Source organism: Mustela erminea, chromosome 3, assembly GCF_009829155.1.
Source record: "Mustela erminea isolate mMusErm1 chromosome 3, mMusErm1.Pri, whole genome shotgun sequence".
NCBI classification, from domain to species: domain Eukaryota; kingdom Metazoa; phylum Chordata; class Mammalia; order Carnivora; family Mustelidae; genus Mustela; species Mustela erminea.
Genome location: NC_045616.1, coordinates 58,132,070 through 58,157,428, shown reverse-complemented (window position 1 = coordinate 58,157,428; position 25,359 = coordinate 58,132,070). Strand labels below are relative to the sequence as shown.

The following is a 25,359-nucleotide window of genomic DNA, read 5'->3' as shown; positions in this document are numbered from 1 at the left end:
GAGACATTTTGTAGCTAAAAGCAGATGGGATCCCAGTAGTGAGAGGAGGAAGTGTGTAACCCCTATGAACTGGGAAAGTCTGTGAGATGAAGGACTGGTTCTATCTTGGGTATCTTAAAACACCAGGTGGGACTTCTCCCTGAGGCTCATTCACACTCAGTGTTAATAAATATGGGGAAAATCCCAGATCTATCATTTACACTACAAGACCTTGAACAAGTTACTTTAGTGGTTCAAAAAATAACTTTTCTATAACTCTTTGTTTTTCTAAGTTTAGTGATCATTAATGGGTCATGAAATCAGTTTATCAGCTTGACAATCTTTTTTTTAAAAAGAAATAGAATAGAATAGAAAGTAATAAAGGGTTTTTGCTTTGTTTTGTTTTGTTTTTGCTTATGGTAAGGGTAAATATTGTTCTGAAACTTTTTTCAGATGTGTTTACTGTCACAATTTCAAATACATTGCTTCTTGTGGGTCGTGTAGTAATTAAAGAAGTTTGAAAAATCTAATAACTTAGTTTCTAGCTCCCATTTCCCAAGTAGGGAAAGGGTTAAAATTGTATGTTAAGCCCTACTCAGCGTTTTTCAGTTTCAAATTGTTTATTTGGGGGTTTATTTCCATTCTCCCCTCCCCTTTTACTTGTTTTTCCTTCTCTTATGTTCCTCCTTCCTTCTTAGACTGGACAGTCTTAGTCACAGTGCTTGGTCTTAATGGCATTAGAGCCTCAAGGAGACAAACCAAGCAGCAGTAAGCCCCTAACTTACCAAAAAAGGGAGAACAGGAAAAGCTTCTTAAACCAACATTGTAGGTACCTGGGTGGCTCAGTGGGTTAAGCCTCTGCCTTCGACTCAGGTCAGATCTCAGGGTCCTGGGATCAAGCCCCGCATTGGGCTCTCTGCTCAGCGGCAAGCCTGCTTCCCCCTCTCTCTCTGCCTGCTTCTCTGCCTATTGTGATTCTCTCTCTGTCAAATAAATAAATAAAATCTTTAAAAAAAAGAATTGCATACTATGCATATAATCTGCATATGGGCCTCAGTTTCCCTATCTGTTAAACTTGCTTAAACATGCTAAAGATCAGATATGTTTAATATTTAAATGTCTGCCACATTTTAGGTATTAGATAAACATACTGCTCTTATATTGCTCTAAGGCTTTCTTTAAGCTAGCCCTTGGTCTCCGAGAACTTAGGCTGGGATATGGATGGATATGGTACATAGAGACAGCAAAACGAAAACAAATCAATACATCAATGGAGTGGAAGGTATTTATATCATACTCAGGTCAAGTGTGTTTTATGGCCCATGGCCAAACAAGATATCTCAACTGATGAATCCTCCAGGAAACTAGCTCCAACATATTCAGATTAAAAACAAAACAAAACATAAGTATAGTTAAACCGCATGGGCACAGTCAGGGCTAATGAACTATAAGCAAGACTGAGTGGTGAATGGGATGTTCCTAATCCTCCTGCCTCCCTACTTTGCTCCCTTGTCACAGCCTAGTAACAGTCCTCTCACTGAGCGTGTGGTTGTCTTCATGTTCCTTTCTCAACCGAACACCCCCAACTTCCCTGAGAAGATTCTGATAGCCTGTAAAATAAGTGACACCACAAATAAAACCCATTCTTAAGGAAGTGTTCCTGTGGGAGATACATATATACATATATATGTAATTTTTTTTTCTTCAAGAAATTTCCAACAGGATCAAGGGACTTAAAGGAAACTTAATTTAACCCCCCTAATGGGCATAGCAGTTGATGGGATGGCTAGTGAGAGGGGGAAAGGACCCATAGTCCAGCCTGCCCATAGGGCACATCCTTTCCATCTGAAGAATCTCTGTCCTATCCCTGAAGCAACTGAGATAGAGAAATGCCTCTACCCTCTCAGCACTGAAGCTTGCCTGCCTAACAGGAAATGAAAGGCCTCAATCCACCAGGTGATTATACCCTAATCTGTCTCCCACTTTACTGCTGTATTGGTCAGAGTTGTTAAGAAAGAAAAATCCAACTGAGTACATTTTAAGATCTCATTGGCTTTATTAAATGATTTATGAATCCAGCAGCACCCTAGCTAGCAAGTGGGAGCTCTGAGCTTGTGTACAAAATGGAAAGTTTATATAGAAAGAGGGTGGGGCAGGAAGCTAATAAGCAAAAGAAAGGAAAGGATTGTTCCTTATCATGCAGATTTCCTCATCTTCCTTTGGGGGTTGAGGAGACCTACTGATCCGAAAATTCTTGACTGACCAGTTAAGACAACATTTCTGGGGAAGTTTGAAACTGCAGTTAGGTTAGGTATTAAGTCATGGTTTTGTGATTTGGCCTAAGTGAAGCCATTTTTGGCCTGTGGTTTTCTTTTTAACAGGTTCTTCAGAGAACTAGAACTGATAGGATATACATAAAGAGAGAGAGAGAGAGAGAGAGAGATTGAGATCGAAACCTAGACTTATTTGAAGGAATTTTCTCCACATGATCACAGTAGCTGTTAAGTCCAAAATCTCTGTTGTAGATGAGTGGGCTGGAGACCCAGGGAACAGCCAGTGTTGTGGTTGAAGGCTGCCTGGTGGCAGAATTCCTTCTTGCTCTGGGGAGATTAGTCTTTTGTCCTACTCAGGCTTTCAGTTGATTCTTGTGGGAGGCGGATGAGCCCCATCCACATTATGGAGGGCAATCTGCTTTACTCAAAGTCCAGCAGTTTAAATGTTACTCTCATCCCAAAACACCCTCAACAGGGTCATCTGGATGGCTCAGTCGGCTAAGCATCTGGCTTCAGCTCAGGTCATGATCCCAGGGTCCTGGGATGGAGCCCCACATTGGGCTCCCTGCTCAGCGGGCAGTCTCTTCTCTCTCTCCCTCTGCCCCTCTCCCTGCTTGTGTGTGCTCCTGCGTGTACGTGCGTTCTATCTCTCTCTTTCTGTCTCTGTCTCAAATAAATAAATTAAATTAAAACAACAACAACACTGTCACCAAAACATCCTGAATAATGTATGACTAAATATCCGTGTACCCTATGGTCTAGCCATGGTTAATTCATCAAAACCACTATACAGCCAGAGCTGGCCTTCCCCAGCATACCAACCTTAGCCCAAACTGTTTTCCAACTGTGGCATTCTTTCAAAATTCCCAGCTTCAAAATGTTATATTCTAACACATTTTAAGTTATTCAAGTGTTTAAAGATTGATCATGCTTGTAATTCCTTCTCCTTATTTGACCCACAGAAAGATAGTTTCATACAGTTGTTCTCAGAATTTTTGCATTCAGGACCGTCTTACACACTTAAAAATTAAAAATTGTAAAGATCTTTTATTTGCATGGGTCATATCTCTAGATACTATGCTTTAGAGAAACATATGTATCACATTAGAAATGAAAAATTAGACATTTAGAAATATATTTTTGTATTTCTTTCATAATAATAATGCTAACAAATATGTTAACATAGATAATATATTTTTATGATGAATAACTGTTTTCCAAAACAAAAGAAGTGTGTCACCTCTTACAGTTTTGCAAATCTCTTTAATGCCTGGCTTAACAGAAGATGGTAGAATTATCATATCTGCTTCTGCATTTAAACTGTTGTACTATGTTTTGATTAAAATATATAAGAAAACCCAACCTCACACAAATGTGTCAATGGAGATGGGAAGACTCGCCCAGGTCTCTTTGGACTATACTTTGAGATCCACTGGTTTTGTAGAACTACCTCTCCTTGTGAGTCAGAGACCCCAAGTCCTCATCTCTGTTTTGTCGGTAACCAGCTGAGCCTCATCTAAACAAGTCAAGGAGTGAACATATATGTTGAACACATCCCATGTGTCAGGCAGAGTGTATATAGCATTTAATGGAATCTTTATAACTACCTACACCATAAGCCGTTACCTGATGGTAAATGCTTAACAACCAGGGGGGAATTAGTCCAAGATACTCACATGGGTGTGACTTTTATTGTAGAATGGACATCAAACCCTAGAATAACGACCGCACTTTAATCTATTGCCTGTGTGAATCAGTGTACACCCCTGATTACTTCTTTCCTGTGAAGAATGATGGTTTGGTGATCCAGGTACCTGCTTTTCCCATAAACCCCTCTACTGAATTAATAGAAGTTTTCCCTTCATGTGTGCTGTAAAATATATTTGGTAAAGTGCGGTTAGCATTAAATTACTGGTTTCTGTTTCTGTCTCTCCTGTTCCTCCACCCCAAGGCATATGGGACAGGTGAGGGGAAAAAGCAGGTATCCTAGGAAGTAAGGGCAGGTAAAGGAGGGGAAGAGATGTAGTGGGAGGGGAAGAGTGAAATTTGAATTTGAATGGTGAAGTAGGGTTCATCAGAAGAGGAAAGGGGAGAGTTAGAGTTTACTTCTGTGAAGGTCAACAAGTCAACATGTGCTAGGGGAGCCCTAATTTGTAGCATTTGCCTGTTTCCACGGGATAAATACTTCCATCATGGCCAGCTTCAAGCTTCCAATCTGACACTTGGACAAGGAGTTGGGAATAGATGTATACAATCGGCTTTCGAGAGCTGGTGCCCACAGGAGCCTCTCCTTTTTGCAGCAGACAGAAGGACGAAACTGAGGCCTACGAGATTAAAGGACTCAACTGAGAACATGCAAGCATAGACACATCCCCAACACACTAAACAAAGTGAATTCAGATTATATTTAGTATAAATACAGTCACAGAAACAGAAATACATCTGTGTATGAATTAACTGTACATAAATGATAAAAAAAAAAAAAATGGCCAGACAGCTATGTACTGAACTATGCATACGGATATGGGGGAAAGCAGTGAAATAAGAATGAAGAGGACAAATCATTTTTATTTTTTTATTCTCTATATTTCTGTATTGTTTTAGGTTTTTTACAGAGGCTGTAATAATGCCTTCCTTGTATAATTTAAAATAAAACATTTTTCAAAGAGATGTAGGATAGATTAGATTTTAATTAGATAGCCTTAACATATATGATTTCAAAAATTTCAAAGGGCTTCAGAGAGGACTGGTAAATATCAGAGAAAGAAAGAGAGAGAGGAAAAAAGACTATATATTGTTGTGGTACAACTTCTGCCAGGTCCCTTAACAATTCTCTTTTCAAATAATTTCTCTCCAGTGACTAAAATTATAGTATTGAACATAAAATGTATTATACTCCCTGGCTAATTGGAAAGGCCAGTAGCTTTTTGAGTAGACTAATATGAAAATGAAACTTTAATCTCATATGTAAGCCAGGACTTAGGTCTTAGTTTATCAATACATACTGAACTTCTTAGCTCAGTTGGGTAAATCTGGGGTCCGCACAAACAAGCTTCAAGTTGTTAATCTCTTGTTCTCAAGGTGTGTGTGTGTGTGTGTGTGTGTGTGTATTCATGAGCATATGCACGTGTTGGAGTGGGGGTGCTTGTTTTTATGACCTGGGCTAAGTAAGGAAGAACAGAAAGGCAGTTTTCTCACCAAGATAATTTACTCACATGTTCCACAAATTAAGGATTAATTTACCTGTTAAAATCTTCTTCTAAGGGTAAGAATAAGAATCATCAATACCTGGGGGTGCCTGGGTGGCTCAGTGCATTAAAGCCTTTGCCTTCGGCTCAGGTCATGATCCCAGGGTCCTGGGATCGAGTTCCGATTGGGCTCTCTGCTCAGCAAGGAGCCTGCTTCCTCCTCTCTCTCTGCCTGCTTCTCTGTGATCTCCATCTGTCAAATAAATAAATAAGTAAATAAATAAAATCTTTTTTTAAAAAAGGAATCATCAATACCTGGACATAAACTTAGATGGGCAATTGTCTTGCTTTCAACCTTACGACAAAACTTAAAGAATAGGATAACTAGGGAGGACAAAAAAGGTTTTTGTAGTATGAGGTACCAAATGTGGGGGCGTGGGGGGAAGGGTCACTAGAGAAAAGGCAGCTGGGATGTGAATCTAGTCTTTCCCTTTTTTAATTTTTCCATTCCTAGTGCAAATTTCTTACCTTCTCAGATGCCAAATTTCCTGTACTATACAAAAAGGGATTGTATAAATAACAAGATTGCTGTAAAGACATATATATATATATACACACATACACACACACACGACATACATACATACACATATGTAAAACATCTGGCATAGAGCCTCAGACATAGTGACTAGTCAATAAATGGTAGTTATTAATTTGGATAACAAGAAAGGACAGACAAAAGACTTGAGGGAAAGTCTCTGAATTGAGATACATTTAAATAAGCTTAAGCTTCATAAATTACTTTTGTAAAAAGATTTATTTATTTATTTATTTATTTGAGAGAGAGAGAGAGAGAGAGAGAGAGAGCACAAGGTGGAGGTGAGGGAGCAGAAGAGAGAAAGTCGTAAGGAGACCCTGATATGGGACTTGATCCCATGACCTGAGCTGAAATCAAGAGTCAGATGCTTAACTAACGTCACCGCCCAGTTGCCCCTATAAATAACTTTTAATTTAAGCACCTACAGGTTAGGTTATCAGATGTCAAAAGTTGGAGCCAGCCACTTTCTGAAAATGGAGTACCTAGCATAGGCATACCAGAAACTGAGAGGTATAAAAAAGGGTGTGAAAAGAAGACAAAGGAAAGCTCCATTCCATGATGACAGAGGGAACCTACAATCCTGTTTCTCAAATGCATGCTTATGGGCAAGAGGAGATTAAGCAAGGGTCATGGATTGTTACCATTCCTCTTTAACTCAGAAAATAACCCCAGTGGGCAGCCCAGGGAAGCTGGTCCTAATGCCCTCTTTCTAGAGCAAGAACGTGATGTATTAATGTGTACTGTGCCTCACCCATAAGTAGCAAGGATGCTTCCGATAATGAATTAGACGAGGGAGGCCAGTTCTCCTCAGGCACTCTCAATTCAAATAGAGGGCATTTATACAGAGAAGAATGGGATGTGTGAAAAGCAAAGCCAACAGACAGGGACAGAGATTAGTTTCTGCCATCAGTCATCACTGACACTGGGCATTTTTGAGATTATTGTGATGGTCAAGGAAAAAGCCTTATAGGGGAAAATGAATCTTTTGGAAAGATGTGAGGTTGCTTAATCCAGAAGACAGAGGAGGGGTTTGAAGGAGAAAAAGACTGAAGTGATGGGAGAGAAAGATTACTAACAGAGGATTTTGAAATGACTGAAGCAAAGAGAGGAAGGAAAATTCGTCTGCAGTGGTTGAGGTGCAGCCTGACACAGGTAAATGTGGTATGATGATGGTGATGGCTGTGATTCCCAAGCTTACAAAGGGTATAACACTAAACTACCCTTATAGTTGATAAATTACTTCCACATCCATCCTTTCATCCTTTCATCCCACCGCCCACCCCCGCACCATGACCCACAATACCCCACAGATACATAGAGATGGTAAACAAATTGTCAGAATTCAACAACTGAATTCATTCAAAAAGCTGTCAACATTAGAACCGGGGGAAGTAGGGGAATGCCAAATACCAAGTTTCTGAACTCCTAGAGTCATCACAACTTTAAATGAATTTAAGTGTCGGAGGAACAAAAATTTTCCTATTAAAATGTACAGTTAAGCTTTGCACAGTGGCAGTATCATCGCCAATGAGGTTTATCCGAGGCACAATTATTGCTAATTAAAATGTACAGTTAACGATATTATTTTTCTAGGACTATGAATTCTCCATCACAGAAAGTGTCCCTTAATATTAGTCAGCTAGAATCTCCACATTCCAAGTAGCGGTGGTGAAAACCCAGCCCACTCAACAATATTCAACCAATCTAGGTAACCGGATTGTCTCCATACACTGGCCATTTCCCCCTCTCTACCTAATACTACTGTAAAATACTTGAAAATCTAAATTAAAATAGTTGCTGTAAAAGCAGACATAAAGGATTAAAATAAAAATGACAAGGACAACTGCTAGCAAAAGCATTATAGGGACGGCAAATATTACATTTAACTCCACATTAATTCTCTGAAGGAAGTCAACACAATTTCTCCCATTCTAACCTAAAAATTAATTTCTGTATATTGTCCTTGAGATTTGGATTGGGAATGAAAAGGAGAAAACTGTTGAAAGTGTGAAGATTTTATATGAATTAATCAACCAAGAGTTCAGACACTGGGGACTGAAGATTAAACTTTATAGTTTAGAAACCCAAGGACAGTACTTTTTCTCATGAGTGTACCTCACATCAAAAAAGTCTCTGCTGATATATATGTCTCATTTACAACATTCAAGTTGAGAGGTAGTCTTTATGACATCCCAATGAGAAGGTACAAAGAGGTTAAACAATTTATAAAAAAGTCAAGGAGGATTCAAAATTAGAACAAGATGGCCACAGTCCTGGCATTATCTGTATTCTAGATGCAAAGATAATTTGTTTCTCTGTCCATTTATGTTAAAGCCCCTGGTGGGTGAGACATGCCAGCCTTGAAAACTCAGAGAAAGAAACTTGTTATTGTCTGTGGGGTATTGGTATTCAGAAGGAAACTGTAAAGGCCATAATCACTACTGTGTTATTCCAGGAGTAATGGTGGCTCCATGGACCGATGACCATCTCTGTCCACTTCAGACAGCCTGTTGAAGCTGTCAGTCACTGCTTGAAAGAATTCAGTCTTTTCATAAGCTTTCTATGACCTGGTCCCTCCCAGGGTTAGTCAGAAGTACTCTATGGAACTGACATATGGCTTAGCCTATACGTATGCCTGACTGTGTGGTAAGGGACTTAGCCTATACGTATGCCTGACTGTGTGGTAAGGGATTAACTTTGTAAGATTGCCTATTCTGGATATCACAGAGTACCTGAGTCTTTTCCAGAGAAAAAACTAAAAAGAAATGTCTGAGCAAATGGACCTATGAGATCTGCCAGCCTTCATTGTTTTCAAGTACCATTCAACTTATAAAAGTCCAGAATGCCACATGGTTTGATTAGGGTTTGGGTTCCAATTCCATACAGTGAGCAAATTCTTCATCTCTGTCATACAAAATCAAGCTGGTGGACCAGTCATAAAAGAGATGCCAGAGATAATTCATTCCGTGCTAGACTTTAAGGCCCTTGAGACATGGTGATTTTTTTTTCCCCCTGTGCAGATCTCTAACACTCCCATATTGCTTGGTTTGTGGTACATACTCTTTTTATGTATTCAATCAACAATTATTAGACACCTCCTGTGTGGTTAACCAGGTTGGAAAAAAAAGTATAATATGTGATCTTTGCTAAAGACTTCATAGTGGATCTGGGCTTACAAGAAATAGCTAAGAACATGTACAAACGTTATATTATATAAGGAAATTATGCATCAAGTATTAAGAGAGGGTCAGCGTGACTGTGGGGGTTGAAGAAAATGAAGAGAAGTAAGTTTCTCTGCTTCTTGGAGCTCTCCAAATATTCTATTCCTTCATTCTTTCTATACATGGAAAACCCCAAATAAAACAGAATTTGTTCACACTTAAAGATACTGAGAATTTCCCACTCCTAGGAAGCTGGAGTAGATGTGATTTTCCTCCAACTAAAAACAGTTGAAAACGCTGGATATTCTATATAAAACAAGCATGAGAAGACTGAAAGACAGAGAGAAGGTAAACTTGATAGGGACCCTCAAGATCTGAGGAACAGTGTGGTTGGTGCCCTTGGTTTCTTTTTGTACATTTATCCTAGGCTCAGAACTGCGGAAGTCAGCAACCCCCAAACACCAAAGAGCATAGGTGAAAAGAGCTTCAACCAAAAAGCCTACTCTCTCTAGCAAAAGGACAAGGAGAGGGGCAGCCAGGAAAGACAAAACTTTTAGACAATAACTGTTCTACTCTAGCCAAACACCAAAGAAAAACTTCGGCTTACCTACACCCATACCAACAAAAGTCTAAGTGTTAGAGAAGGCAAAGCAGGGAGTCAGGATAATCATTAGCACTGGACTTACTGTGATAATGGACTAAACAGTTCCCTTATATACTAAGTAAGAGGTATACTTGGGGTGCCAAATTGGGAGAAAGAATGTCATTCCTAGGACAATCCAAAATAGCACTTTAAGAGCTGGGAGTGTATATCAGTATTCTGTGTCCCCTCTAACAAGTAACCACAAACGCTAACTCAAAGCAGCAGAAATGTATTCTCTCACAATTCTGGAGGCCGGAAATCTGAAATCAGTATCAGATATCTGGGTGGAAAGCAGGGTATCAGCATTTTCTAGGGGCTGCTGGCATTCCTTGGCTCATGGCCGTACCACTCCAATCTTTAGATAGCCTTCTGCTTTGCCTTCATGTTACCCTCTTCTCTGTGTGTTATGTTTATTCCTTCTCAGCCTCTGTCTCATAAAGACACTTTGTGGGATGCCTGGGTGGGTCAGATGGCTAAGTGTCTGCCTCTGGCTCAGGTCGTGATCTCCAGGTCCTGGGACGGAGCCCCGCATCAAGCCCCATTCCAGGCTTCCATCTCAGTGGAGAGTCAGCTCCTGCCTCTTCCTCTGACCCCTGCTCGTGCTCGCAGGCTCTCTCTCTCTCTCCCTCTCTCATAAATAAATAAAATCTTAAAAAAAGGAAAAAAAAAAAAAGACTTTTTGTGTGGTAACATTTAGGGCCCACCCAGTAATCCTGAATAAGCTCTCCTTTCTCAAATTCCTTTAAGTAATCACACCTGCAAGATCCTTCCTCCAAACAAGATTGCATTTATAGGTCTGGGAATTAGGGATAGATATCTTATGATCAGAATAAAATATTATTCTGCCTGCCACGATGTGCTAAGCAATCCATTGTGTGAAAATAGTGCAATATATTTAATGAATCTGTAATTTATAGAACATTCTGTGTGTTCTGTTTTTCTTTACCATAAACATTAATATTTTTTGAGCATCTGCTATGTATCAATTTCTCTTCTAGGCACTGGGGATAAAACACTGAACAAAACAGGCAAAAACATCTCCTTCAGGGAGATTATATTCTAGTGGGCAAGGAGAGACACGAGGAATGAATGGATGTAAATGTAAATTATAAATGTATAGAAGGTTAGTTTTTGGTTAGTGCCATGAAGAAAAATAAAGGCAGGAGGGAGAGGAAGAACTGAAGAGCTGCAGGTTGCAGTTTTGTTTTGTTTTGTTTTTAGATATTTTTTATTTATTTGACAGAGAGAGAGAGAGAGGTCACAAGTAGGCAGAGAGGCAGGAGGAAGCTGGCACCCCGCTGAGCAGAGAGCCCAATGCGGAGCTCGATCCCAGGACCCTGGGATCATGACCTGAGCCAAAGGCAGAGGCTTTAACCTACTGAGCCACCCAGGTGCCCCTGCAGATTGCAGTTTTAAATGGGATGTCAGGCAAGGTCGGTGACATGTGAGTGAAGACCTGAATGGGATGGGACGTCCAGTCCTGTTTATTTATTCAGAAAACAAACTGAGGGTTTTGGAGGGGAAAAGGGTGGGGGGTTGGGCGAGCCTGGTGGTAGGTATTAAGGAGGGCACGTATTGCATGGAGCTCTGGGTATGCTGCATAAACAATGAATTTTGGAACACTGAAAATAAAATAAAATAAAATGGAAAAAAAAAAAAAAAGAATTGCAGCGTGGCCAGCACAGCCAGCGCAAAGGCGGGAAGAACAGTGAAGAGTCAGGGTAGCTAGAGTGGAGTGAGGGGAAAGTTTGGTAAGGATTGAGATATATTTCTTGGAATTCTTCTCTACTTATTGCTAGGTGGGATTAAAACAAGGATTATCAATTTGTGAATGTTCCCATTCTTTTCTTCCTCCCTTCCATATCTGCTGGTCCCTTCACTTGTAGAGAAGACACATTCTTGGTCTCTGTGGTGCAAAGGGAGAGAGTAGAGTTGCCTGGGGCAGAGGCAGGAGGAGTACTTTAGGGCAGAGTATTTGAGGAGGGCAGATTCAAAGCACAAGGGTAGTGAATTGGGAAAGAGGATGAAAAGAGATCGAATATATAATTCTGTGAGTCCATCTTTTCCATGGTGTTCGATGCTAATAAGTAAATAAGTAAAGGACAGGAGTTATTTTGAAATTACTTTGAACTGTGAATTTACTTAGAATTTATGAACTGTGTATTCTTTTTTTTTTTTTTAAGATTTTATTTATTTATCAGAGAGAGAGAGGGGGAGAGAGCGAGCACAGGCAGACAGAATGGCAGGCAGAGGCAGAGGGAGAAGCAGGCTCCCTGCTGAGCAAGGAGCCCGATGCGGGACTCGATTCCAGGACGCCGGGATCATGACCTGAGCCGAAGGCAGCTGCTTAACCTACTGAGCCACCCAGGTGTCCCTGAACTGTGTATTCTAATAGACCACTGGGACCTGAGATTCATGGACCTTTTTTTCAGGGTAGATTCCTACAAGCAAAATTGCTGGGCCAATAGGAACACTTTAAATTTTGATACACAGTATCAGATGCCCCCCTCCTCCTTGCCCCGAAAAGTTCTGTTATTTTATACCCCAAATAAACTTGTTACCCACAGCTTCAACATGCTGAGTATTGGCACTCTTAATGTGTGTCAGTATGATATGAGAAGAATAATTTCTCAACAATATTTGTAAAATATGCATCTTGGAAATGAGAGGGTAAATGTCATTTCCTATGTTTATTGGCCACTTGTGTTTCCTTCTTGGTGAACTGTCTGTCCATATCCTTTGCCCTGTTTTCTTTTGAAATATTCATCTTCCCTTATTAAATTGATAAAACCATGTGTATTTTCAGGGTATTTTGCTTTTGCCCCTAAAACACTACAGTAAATTTCCCACTGTATTGTTAGGGGTTCTTGAGTGTGTGCAACAGAAGGTAACTGGTTTATTCCAGCAAAACAAAAACAGAAACAACAACAACAAAAAAAAAACAGTGTTTTGAAAGGGCTTTTGGTAAATCACAGAATCATGGGAAAAGCTATGAAGCTGGGCTCTGAAAATAGTGTAGCACAAAGGGAGGTCGGGTAGACAGCAGCCAAACCACGCTTAGGAACCAACTGGTGAGGGTCCCACTGATACTGACATTAGATGCTGAAAACCACTCTCAGCACCTCTACCCTCACTGGCCCTCCACACTTGCAGCTACTGCCACCAAAATGGGCTGTCTTGTGTCCCTGATTCAGAGTCCTGGGCCAGAGGGTCTGCTTGCTGATCCTTTGTCACAACCTGCATCCTAGTTGCCTGAAAGCTGAAAAGGTGAATACGGGGACTTTTCTTCTCCTGCAGTGGAAAAGAGACCCTGGGTTAATCTAGAGTCATAGAGTGGAGAATTCTGCTAACATAGGCAGGGGCAGGCTATGGGGCGAGGGGGAAGGAGGGAGCCTTTATAACTTGCTTGTTGTTTAACTTTTAATTTTTTTTTTATAGTGCTCTTAGCTTTACAGAGAATTTAATTTTTTGGTGAATATAACCGAAAATATCTTCTTTTATGATTTCTGATCTTAACAACTCTGCCATGACTTTTACCCTCTCTACCTTCCTGTAACGTCTCTTCTGAATGGACTAGGCCTGCCTTTTTTTCTTTTTAAGGACTTTCTGTGCTTTTACCAAAGGCTTTGCAGACTATCCTTTGAGTTTTTAGGCAGCTCTGATGTCCCAGGTCTTCCTCTCATGTCAGCAATGTGCTTGACCCTGAGACATGTGTGGTCCTGCTCTGGAGGCTAATTATCTTAGGTGGTGACCCTTTCACCTTCTATGCTGGGAATCTATTACCTCTCAAAATGTTTAACATTCTGCCTTTTAGACGGGGGAATTTTTTTGACCTGTTCATCAGGTATGTGCTTTCATGACTCAGGAGTCCCCTAACTCTCCTAGTCTCCTACTGCTTTAGATATATTTTATTGCTCAGTTAGTTTCAATTGACCTAGCAAAACATCATGGGATACTTGACATTTGGATATCTTAGGGATTAGATTGAAAAGCATCTAGTGGATCGTTTTCATGCAGCAGTCCTAAGTTCCCCTTTCCTACTCAGAGGATGTGGTATAGTCTTCAGGATATGTTGAATATTTTCTTTATTCATATTTGAGGGGCTTAGTCATCTTTGCTCTTCTTGTCTACATGGCTGGAAACCTGTCCACACAGGTTGGACAGACCAGTAACCTCAACATGCACTATTACAGAGAAACTTTTGGAAGATTCTCTGCTCACTCTGTGTATCTTAAGTTCTAATGCTGACTCTCTATAACAGCCCTCTCCAGACTCAGTTGTGGAAGGAAGGAGAAGAATTAGCAGGTTTGAAAATGATGTGGCCACTCTCTTTCACAGCCAGGGCAGTCCTTGCAGAAACTGACCCAGCATGGCACATCAGGAATGGAACTTGAGAGGTACCTGGGTGGCTCATTCAGTTAGGTGTCTGCCTTCAGCTCAGGTCATGATCTCAGGGTCCTGGGATCAAGCCCCACATTGGGCTCCCTGCTCAGTGGGGAGCCCGCTTCTTCCTCTCCATCTGCCCCTCCCCTCTGCTTGTGTGTGGTCCCTCTCTCTCTCTGTCTCAAATAAATAAAATATTTTTTAAAAAGAAAAGGAAAAAAAAATTTAAAAAGAATGGAGGCTTTATGGTTGGAGCTATGCCTATAGGAGCTTGAGCCCAGATGTGAGAGATCCAATGTAGATGAGCAGAGGCTTGGAGACCAAAGTCCCCGTGGATGATGGAGGAAACTCTACCAGAAAGGTGGCATCTGGAATGTGCAGAGACAGGCTTTAGGTAGCATCCCAAGCATCTCTTTAGGTAGGGATCTAGAAGAAAGAGACCTAAAATTAGGTGGAAGGAGCAGGACTACTAGCTATAGGCCCCAGGGATTTGTGGTGAGGACCTGAGACCTCAGGCAGCTCATCACCCAGCACTGAGACAGATAGAACATATTAGAGTCTTGATCTTTGTAATGTAAGAGCAAGCTAGGGGCTGGGACAGACGAATAAAAGAGAAGCTTGTTAGGGAGGAAGTAATTAAGCACTTGGCTTGTACAACCAGCCTGCCTAGTTTCAAATTTCCCTTCTGTCACTCACTGTCTGTATGACTTTGGTCGAGTTACTTAGTGTCCCTGTGCCACAATGTCCTCATATACAAAATGAGAATAATAATAGTATCTACCTCATAAGGTTTTGTGAGAAGCAAAAGAGTTACTACATGTAAAGTGATTAGAACAGGGCTAGCACAGACTAGCTGTTAAAAAAGATAATTGTTGTCATTATGATTACTAGAACTGGCACAAATAATCAAAGCAGAAGAATCAACATGGTGAAAAGTTATCACCAAAGTTATCCTGATTCTTCAGTTCCCTCTGAGTAGGGATGATTGGTCACAGATCTGGGGTGAGGCAAAGCTTCCAGATGGTGGTCACAGGGTGGGAAAGAGCAGCAGAGAAAAGGAGCCAGGCACATTTTTGCCAAGTACAGTTGGGAGAATGACTTCTTTTGGAGGACAGGTTGCAGATGGGGGCAAACTCTAACACATGGTCACTATGGCCTGCAACGAGTCCAGAATTTCTGGGCTCCTGGGGAACCATGCTAGAGATGTGAGTAGTGAGAGAGCAGCAGTCTGGAAGGCTCTCTCTTATCCTGGGGACTCAGCTTGAGGCTGCTTCCTCTAAACCTCCAGGATGTACAGTGGCCATAAGAGAGGTCATCCACTTCCGGCGTTACGCTGGCTCTTTTCTCACACTTAAGGCATTAAAAAGTACAGGCCCTATTTCACAAGTCATGCCTCTTGGTTCTCTGTTGCACACACACAGACAAAACAGGACTTTTTAAAAGTGTTTATTTATGGGTGCCTGGGTGGCTCAGTGGGTTAAGCCGCTGCCTTCGGCTCAGGTCATGATCTCAGGGTCCTGGGATCGAGTCCCGCATCGGGCTCTCTGCTCAGCAGGGAGCCTGCTTCCCTCTCTCTCTCTCTGCCTGCCTCTCTGCCTACTTGTGATTTCTCTCTGTCAAATAAATAAATAAAATCTTAAAAAAAAAAGTGTTTATTTACAATCATAATAATGGCTGCCATTGTTGCAGAGCTTAATCATGTGCCAAGGCACAGTGTATCTACCGATCTACCTGAGTGGCACTCAGGTAGATACCCCATAATCCTCATAACAACGCCGTGGGCTGTGTCTTATTATTGTCCCCATTTTGCAGATGAGGAAACAGGCCCCAGAGGCTCAAGTAATTTGCTGGAGTCAAATAGCCAGCAAATGGTAGAGCCAGAATTCCAGCTCAAGTGGTTCAATGCTCGAGCCTGAGCTTTTAACACGAAGAGAGACGAAGAATGCTTGGGAGTTGCTATCTGAAAGGAAATACAGCATTTTTGACAGAAGCGAAATATGTGCCGTTTGCTTCCCTCCTTGGTGAGCTGACACCAACCTGAGACATTCGCTCCCCTCCCTGGGCAGCATCTGTTTTATTTCTCTAAGGACAGCAATTCACCCTGTGGAGACTCTGTGAGAGGCCAAAGTTCCTTATAGCTTCTCAGATCACAAAACCCTTTTCAACAAGATCCCTCAGGCCCAGGCCCCTAAAAACCATGTAATAAATTTACCATCAAAATAATCTCACTTTGTCCCTCTGAGACCATTATGCTACAAACAAAGGTAACATGATATCCCAATAAATATTTCTCCTGTGAAGTCATTAGGGTTTTTATCCCCTCTACGCAAAACTGTATTCTTCAAATTTAATATAATTTCATAGTTCCCCTAAATCATTCATGGGTATATATACAACACTCGACAGTTCCACATCCTGTCATTTGAATAAGAATGATTATTAAAGTTCAGGCTGAGACTAAAATGCAGAAGCATTTTACTGTTTTTATTATTAAAAATGCAGTAATGAAATATTTTAAAACATTATAGTAATTATCTTTTCATTGCACAAACCTGCATTGTCAACTATGTCACATTAAAATGTTAAATCACTATTTTTAATATCAAATTACAGAAAGAGATAGAACGAAACTGCTGAAATTCGTCTTCTGTGCAGTGTATTTCTCTCAGCATTTTAGTACATGTGGTCTGTCATGGTTGAGAGGTGCTGCATTATACAGGAAACACCACAGATTTTGGAGGTCCCAGAGTTGAAATAATGAGGAGTTATAGCAAATGTGTATTTTTTCATCACTTTAAAAAATTGGGATAATTAGCTATTTTTCTGGGTTCCCAAACCCAAGTCTGCAGGACATCACTGGCAAGTGAGCAAATCCTGAACAGCTGGGCTTGCAAAAATGAAATGAATCACAGAAGTCGTTCTGTAGATTGTACGCTTTGGGCATCAACATCGTGGTCTTCTCTAGTCCTGCTGGGCCACCTGCATTGGGTTCTCACCAGCAGAGGTAACAGTAGAACAGTAGGGCAGCTCTTGTTGCCCTGGGACAAATGTTAATGAGGAAGAAACATGGAGATGAGAGATACTGCATTCAGGCTCTTACCTCTCAATGAATCCCACTTGGTTCTCACAATATTATCTATAAAACCGCGCTACATGTCTTGATCACACTGGATATAATCATTACACAGAGGACTTTGACCTGGGACTTTGTCCCATTAGGTGATTAAAATACAAAAAAGTACATTTTTAATAGATTTCATGAGGGGCTAATTGTGTATGGCTCTGATTGCTTATGGGAAACTATCAGACGAGGTCCATACTGGTCAGTAACTCACTTTCCTGCCCTTTGAATCACGTGGTTTTATCTATGCAGTTTTTGTAAAAATGAGCTTGTTACCAAAACTGATAAATCATCTGAATAGTACCAACAGGTTATATTATAAATGAGTTACACTGTTTAGGAGGATTGCCATTCAGAAACTACTTACCTAATGGGTAGTTAATAAATACTTCGCTAATTGCTTTATACTGGTGTTATTCACATCAAATCAGCCTTAAGGGATGCTAAAAACTGAAAGCTTCTAATTTAAAAGAAATTTACTTTATTAAAATTGAAGTAACTCCTTTTACCTGTCTCCTCCCCCCACATTAGCATCTTTGTTTGGTTCCTGGGTATCTTAGGTTTGATTCCTCAGGAAACAAAGATGAAAATAAGTGTTCAAGAATTTCGTCAGGATGTGCTTTGGAAAACAACACTTGTAAGTGGGTGAGGAAAGCAAGATTGGGCCAAAGGTGAGGTTCAGTTGTGATGCTATTGCAACAATGCTGCAGCCAATCCCACCGACGTCTGAACATGGATTGTGCCTCAGAGAGGTCCCCAGATTGAGGCAAGAGGGCTGGGACTTGGTACCCCTCCTCAACCAGTCATGGGATGTGAGCTACCCCTGCAGAAAGAAACATAACATTGGGCAAGACAGTTTTGGCTAAAGGCCATTTCTAGAGAGAGACTCAGCTCTGAGTGGTCAACAGGTAACGACCCTAATAGCTGGGAGAATAAGTACCTGGGTCCTGAAGGTGGAATTTGGGGGCACACCATATCCATTACATTGGATTATACCACAAATTCGCCACATGGGAACTAAACTCAGCCTCTTCTTAACAAGTTAAATTTTCCTTCTGACTTTCCTCTCTTTGTAATCAGCATCACCATTTTTCCTTACCCAAGGTAGTAGAGTAGAAATCTGAAGATTTCTAAAAATTGCCTTGGGCGATTTTTAACAGTCTGTCACATTTAATTTCCAGCATATTTATCCTTTTAAACAATTTTAAATAATTCACTACAAAATGAAATCTGGCATAAGTCCTATCTGTCTTTTACTCCCTGAATTAACTGAAGAAGCCAAGACAACAGATTTCTAGGCAGTTTGGAAACTGGTGATATAACTAAGGAATGGGGAGGTGCTGTCTCTTTTTCCTCTTTTAGAGAAGAAAGCTTAAGTCCGTGGTCAAACAAATAGTCAACTATTTTCTGGAAGAGCAACTCTGCTTATAAGAATGCAAATGAATGACCTTGAAAAAAATGTTGTTATTTTATGTAAAAAAAAAAAAAAATTGTGTTAACATGAGCTAGATGTTTTCAGAGATTAAGATTTAAAAGAAAAAAAAACTAACTAGTAATTGTGGGTACAGTCTCACCTTTCCCTAGAATAACTACACTGTGAAAGACCTAGCTGCCACTCCAAACACTGTCCTCGAAGTACTCTCAGGGAAACACAGGGGATATTAAATTATCATGTAATTAAATTAAATTATCACTTTGCAATCCCACCAATAAGGCTGAGATGGCACTTCTGTTATGAATCCTTGCTTGCAAATCCTTTTACTCTGGGATGAGAACTCCTTCCTGGCAGAAGCAGTTTCGGTTTAAAGGTGAAATTGTAGATTAGATGACTGGACAAGAATTCTTGCACCCAAAGGATCCTAAGGACAAAAATTAAAACTCATTTGCTATTAATACTTATGATCTTTGGTGTTCGAATAATTTTACTTGCCCAACCATGGGTCTGCATTGTACATATTGATATAAGTTCATGTTCTAAATATCAAACAGTTTTGGAATAATTTTTTTGGTTAAGTAGTACATGGGGACATCTTAACTTTTGGAACTTTAAGATATGCAAACAGATATCTATTCCTAAATGAAGAGGCCAGAAACCAGTACCGATGGTTTGAAGCAAGAGCAGTGAAGGTCACCAGCGTTTGTCTCCGCCACACTTACTGGAAGCGCAGCATTTACAAGATACCATAATGATGCTAATGGTGCAGGGGAAAAAAAAAACAAAACATGAGCTCAGATTTCTAACAATATAAAAAAGGAAAACTGGGCAAGAAGACACTTGGGACTCAGTTTTCTTCTTTAAGCCCATGAGGTTTCTTAAGCAAGTCCTGTTAGACACATAAAGAAGATGAGGTTTCTCCCAGAAACCACCCCTAAGGGGCACCTGGGTGGCTCAGTGGGTTAAGCATCTGCCTTCAGCTCAGGTCATGATCCCAGAGTCTTGGGATTGACCCTGGGTATGTGCTCCTGCTCAGCGGAGAGCCTGCTTTGCTTCTCCCTCTCCCTCTCTCTCTCTCTGCCATTGCCCCTGGTCACATATCTGAAGTATACTCAGGGGCACTTCTTTGTGTCAGCTCTACACGCTCCTTGTGGACACAGAGACTTTAGGTGTGGCTTCGTTTCGTTTCTCTTTTCTTTTCCTTTTCTTCCTTCCTCCGTCCCTCCCTTCCTCCCTTTCTTTCTTTCTTTCATTTATTTATTTGACAGAGAGAGCCGGAGAGTATAAGCAGCCCCTTGTTTAAATGGTTTATTCAAAGCATTCCCAAGTGAAGGCTGCTGGGTCAAAAAATGTTGGCCTTTCATCACCATGTGTGTTTCAGCAGGGCCTCTGTGTGTCCACTCTGTAGTCCCACTATGCACGATGCTACTATGATGCATCCATTTGTTGCCGCCTGGGGCAGCTAAGGAGATCCAAGGAGAATTCGAAGGGTCAGGGCAGGGCAGTTAAAGACACTCTATAGGGTTCTCTCATATGGCTCATTCATGGCAAGGTACTCTTGCAATGAGAATGTGTACTTTCCTGTGCAGGCTTCACTTGGGAATACTTTGAATAAACCATCTAAACAAGGGGCTGTTGAAAGGATGGCTTAAAGCAGAAACCCTCAAACTTTGGCCAGCTTCGGAATCACGCAAGAGTTTGTTAAAACACAGACTCTGGAACCTACCCCTAGGGTTTCTAATTCGGCACGTCTGGGATGAAGCCTAAAAATCTGCATGTCTAACTAATTCCCAGGTGCTGCTGCTGGTTCCATGGATCACACAACGGAGAGCCTGAAGAAAGAGCTTCTGCTGCTCTCTTCTGAGGTCCTCAATTCATTCAAGTTGCTGGGCCCGGTGGTGAAGACGACTAAGGTGAAACTGAGCGAAGGTGGAGCGAATGTCTTCAGGTGGTGAAGGTGAGCCAGTGATCTGACATGGGGCAGGGCGGGTGGAGCAGGTCTGCATGACGACCTTGGGAAATAAGACTAGGAGCAATTTGCATTTCTCCCGCTTTGTAAATAGTATAGTAAAGTTGTACAGCTACACCTCCTTTCATAGATACATTTTGTTTTGTCTGCACAGAAGAGCATTCCTGTTCTCTGGGAGAACTACTCTTCCCCCGACTCCAATCATTTATTCCTGGTGGGCTTACGGAGCATTGTGTTCTTGGGCCACAGAGGTGGTACGTGACCCTCTTCCCTTGGCAGATAGTCCTGTGGCACATCTCTCATCTTCTCGCCCTCACCTTGGTTTGTAGTTTGCTTCTCTCTTGGGGTGGTTGTGGTTGGGTTTCTATCACTTGCAAAGGAGAGAATCCTGGCTATTATCCCTCTTAATCAAACCATCAAGACAGAGGTGGAAAAAAGAAGCCACAGAAGGGTGCTGGTGATGAGATGCTTATATGGACTGCCAGGTTCTTGAGGGTACAAGGAACAGAGAGAGCCTCATTCAGGTCTCCCTAAGAAAAAGTCCAAGCACACATATGCAGAGATTATAAGTGGAAAGCCATGGAAAAACTGGGACAGGTTTAGAGCCAGCAGCTCTTTAGGTCTGTCTCTTCTGGCCTCTGGTGCATGTCATCTCTGCTCCTCAGAGTGTCTGTTTTATTCTGCCTTCACTCTTATTGATCAATACTCTCCCAGTTTTCCAGTTCAGATCCCAGGAGGTCAGCTAATGATACTGCTGTTCTTATTGTGCAGAGTCCCTTGTTTCTGGCCACTTGTGGGTGGCCAGCCAACCTCTCTGGACAAGGCACAGTTTCTAGTCTCATCAGAGCCCTGCCCTGAGCCATAATAATGAAAGCTGGGGAATTTAGAACGAGGCAGACATTCCATTTTGTCCACTGTAAGAGATGCGTGTTCCAAAACAGTAGGAATGAAGCGTCATGATATGCAACATCAAACAAATATTTAAATACACATTTGCAACCGAAAATTTAAAGTGCACCAGAGGGTTGGCAATGGAGAAGATAGAGGGCAAGGGCTTGCTGAAGTGATCTGGGTCCGAGCCAAGGGCTTCAGATACTACAAAAAGCAAGACCAGGATGGACACTTTTTTTTTTTTTTTTTTAGATTTTATTTATTTATTTGACAGAGAGAGATCACAAGTAGACGGAGAGGCAGGCAGAGAGAGAGAGAGAGGGAAGCAGGCCCCCTGCTGAGCAGAGACCCCCGATGCGGGGCTCCATCCCAGGACTCTGAGATCATGACCTGAGCTGAAGGTAGCGGCTTAACCCACTGAGCCACCCAGACGCCCAGGATGGACACTTTTAAACTCAGTGTTGAGGCTGTTCACAGCCACAGCAAAGCCTTTGGTCTCTACTTGGCTTGACTTATACTCTTGACTAGTAGAAACCGGGAATAGTCCCCACATAATCTACCCTTTCCACCATCACATATATCTGGGGTGTTATCCACATAGCTGACCTTGGATAAGTTTCTTAGCTTCAGAAACGTTGGTTTCATCTAAAGATGGCGTTATCTGATTTCAGAGCATTGTTGTGAAGAGTAAATAAGACAATGCCTGCCAAACAGCCTGGTCGCAGGCACACTATGTTCATTGAATGGTAGTAGTTATTGCCATATCATCATCATCATCATCATCATCTTCGTTTTCATTACAATACTTTCAAGGTGAGTGAGTGTAATAGTAGTCCAGGGATACATTCGTGAACAAAGCCTATCTCCCTACCTGTTTGCCGATACTAGTCATTTCTCTAACAAACATCTCTCACTTACAAGGAAAGTTAAAATCCAGATATATTTAAGCTCTACAGTTGTATGACCAAAGTGAATACTACTTTATACAACTCAGAAGATTTTATTTTAGAAGACTTTTATTTAAAAAAAAAAAAAGGAAGAAGAAGAAGAAGAAGAAGAGGGGGGCGCCTGGGTGGCTCAGTGGGTTAAAGCCTCTGCCTTCGGCTCAGGTCATGATCTCAGGGTCCTGGGATCGAGCCCTACATCGGGCTCTCTGCTCAGCAGGGAGCCTGCTTCCCTCTCTCTCTCTCTCTGCCTACTTGTGATCTTTCTCTGTCAAATAAATAAATAAAATCTTTAAAAAAAAAAGGAAGAAGAAGGAGAGGAAGGAGGAAAGGAAGGAAGGAGAGGAGGGAGGAAAGGGAGGAAAGGAAGTCAGAAGGACTTGTGGAAGTCTTCTTCCCCTTGTAATATTGTAGACTTCATTTTGGGATTAATTCCTATTGTCAGTTGAGGTATCAGAGCAACAACAGTGAAAACCAACCAGAGGAAAATACCTGAAAATCTTTTCAGTTTGTAATACAGAATATCTGGGTATATTTATGTAAGATACATACCTTATGAAAGATAGCGTACAGTCATATCATACACAGACCTTACGTAAGATACTGTAAAATCATTCATTTGGTCTAACATGCCTCTAGCGTTATCAAAAGTTTACTTGAAAAATATATGAAAAGGTTGTGGCTTAAAAATAATCTTCAAGTTTAAAATTTAATTTTACATACTGCCATGCTGTCTCATTAAATATGCAGGAAAGGGAAGAGGGGAAGAGTAGTATTCTTCAGACTTGAAAAAATTAATCCATGTTTCTTGGCATGGACAACCCTGTTATATTTAAAATACACATATATAATGTGAGACCCTTTATCTAATAAAAGTCATGAAATCTATGGAAGTTGATCAAAGAAAACTACTTCCATTTTTATTACATTGTTACTATTTTTATGGATAAAATGTAAAATGTATGATAAAAATCCAATATACAGTAATTGAAATGTACAGTCTGACCTCACATTGTTCTGATAAATCTGTTCATTTCTGGCCATTTTCAGTGTTGCTATAGTGAGCAGTGTTGACAAGTGGATGAAAAAAAGCTTATAAATGGAATTCTGATCATAGATAAGACTGAACATAAACTGTCTCCCCACATTTCTGCATGTTAGGAGGCCTGGCTTATGCCCCAGATGGCCATCTCCCAATAATACATAAAACATTTCTTGCTAGAGCTCAGCACACGTTGAACGCACAGGTCATTTGAACAGAACAATAATTCAATTCACTTAATAATGACCTCACTGGGAACAAACACAGACCCAGGATGATGCTGTTAGAAGAACAAAATCGTATTAGAGTTTTAAAAATGAAATTCTTAAAAAGCTGCCATGCTCTCTTGTCAAAATAGCACTTAAATGTATTCAGTGTTTAGCGACCAGGCAGGCTCACCGAGTTTATTTTAGTCTCTTGAATTTTACTGCTGTGTTTCTGTGCCACGTTTCTTCAGTTTTCATGCTAGTCGTTTTCCCAGGAAGGTCAGTGGTGTCCACTGAACCCTCTATTGGCTTATTGGCTGAGCTCATTGATGAAGAAGCCTGGAGTTCATCACTTTTTCTTTTCTTCTGGCTGAGATGGCAGTCAATGAGGAATGACTGCAGAAAGTTTCAGAAGGACGCATGGGAATCATTTAATCACACCAATAAAATAAGCTATGTATGTATGTAACAGTTACAATAGCCTCAACCAACAAGGCAGTATTTCTCTAGAATAATTTTTAGGTTTAAAGCTGATTTTATTTCTAGCTTATAAGGCTTAAAATTCAGGATTCCCTTCTTTGGCAGAAACGAATGAACTCAGCCAGGAGAAATCATGATCTAGAATGACCCCTTTCCGGCATCTAGATACTTGCTAAGAAGATAGCTTCATGTTTTGACACCACTGATATACGTGAGATCAGGCCCCACCTACCCGGAATTTTTAGCCACGGTGTTCATGTCTATATTTTTCAAACTAAGCCCAAGTACTATTGAAATTAGGCCATTTATTGTCATAGTTTTAACTATCAGTACCACATTTTCTAACTTAATAAACATCGGGGGCTTTAAATATGTTTTGGCCTGATACATTTTATTGAAAAGATCTTTAACTTTCAGGATCCAAATCGTAAATTTGCAGAAAAGAGAGGTTAAAAAAAGAGAACACAGATACAGTCTGTTCAAATCATTATTATTTTAATGTTGGAGAACGGGGTGAAAATTCTGTAGAAATTTTGTCAGCAATTGTGTTATAATTACTTTATTAAACTGATAAGAACAGATACTACACTTGATCTTAGCCAAAAGGCTTTATTATTTTATTCCTTATTCTCCCCGCCCCTCCCGCCCCATCTATCCTAGTAGGCTTGAAAAAGCTAAATCTCCTTTCCTACAGAGCAACGCTTTTATGCATGTGAAACACATATCTTTATAGGAAGTACCCCTTAGCTTATTTCTGTACCTGCCTCATCAATATTAGTTGGAATACCCTGTAATAGTGGCAATTTATTAACCTCTGATGTAAAAGCAGGAGAAAGAGCACTCATGCTATTTTTCCCCATGATATTGGGGATTAGGGGTGTTTTAGGGATATAGTGGTATGGGGGGAAATGAGGAGGGGTTAAAGAAGCAGAGTCATTTCCCAATACACATACATACATTTTTAAGAATTAAAGAGGTATCTACAATCCAAAAACGGTATCCCATTTTCCTTCATCTTCTTCTCACTGCTTCTACTGATAACTTCT

At 40.8% G+C, this 25,359-nt stretch overlaps 1 non-coding gene and 1 pseudogene across 1 annotated transcript; one reads left to right on the top strand and one right to left on the bottom strand.

The window, feature by feature from the left end:
* The first annotated feature begins 7,536 nt into the window (after positions 1 to 7,536).
* LOC116587346 lies at positions 7,537 to 7,674 on the top strand. The gene has a single exon (XR_004284375.1). It is a non-coding gene; the product is annotated as a U4 spliceosomal RNA (small nuclear RNA).
* Positions 7,675 to 24,821: 17,147 nt separating this feature from the next.
* LOC116587293 lies at positions 24,822 to 24,929 on the bottom strand (annotated as a pseudogene).
* Between the last annotated feature and the right edge of the window lie 430 nt (positions 24,930 to 25,359).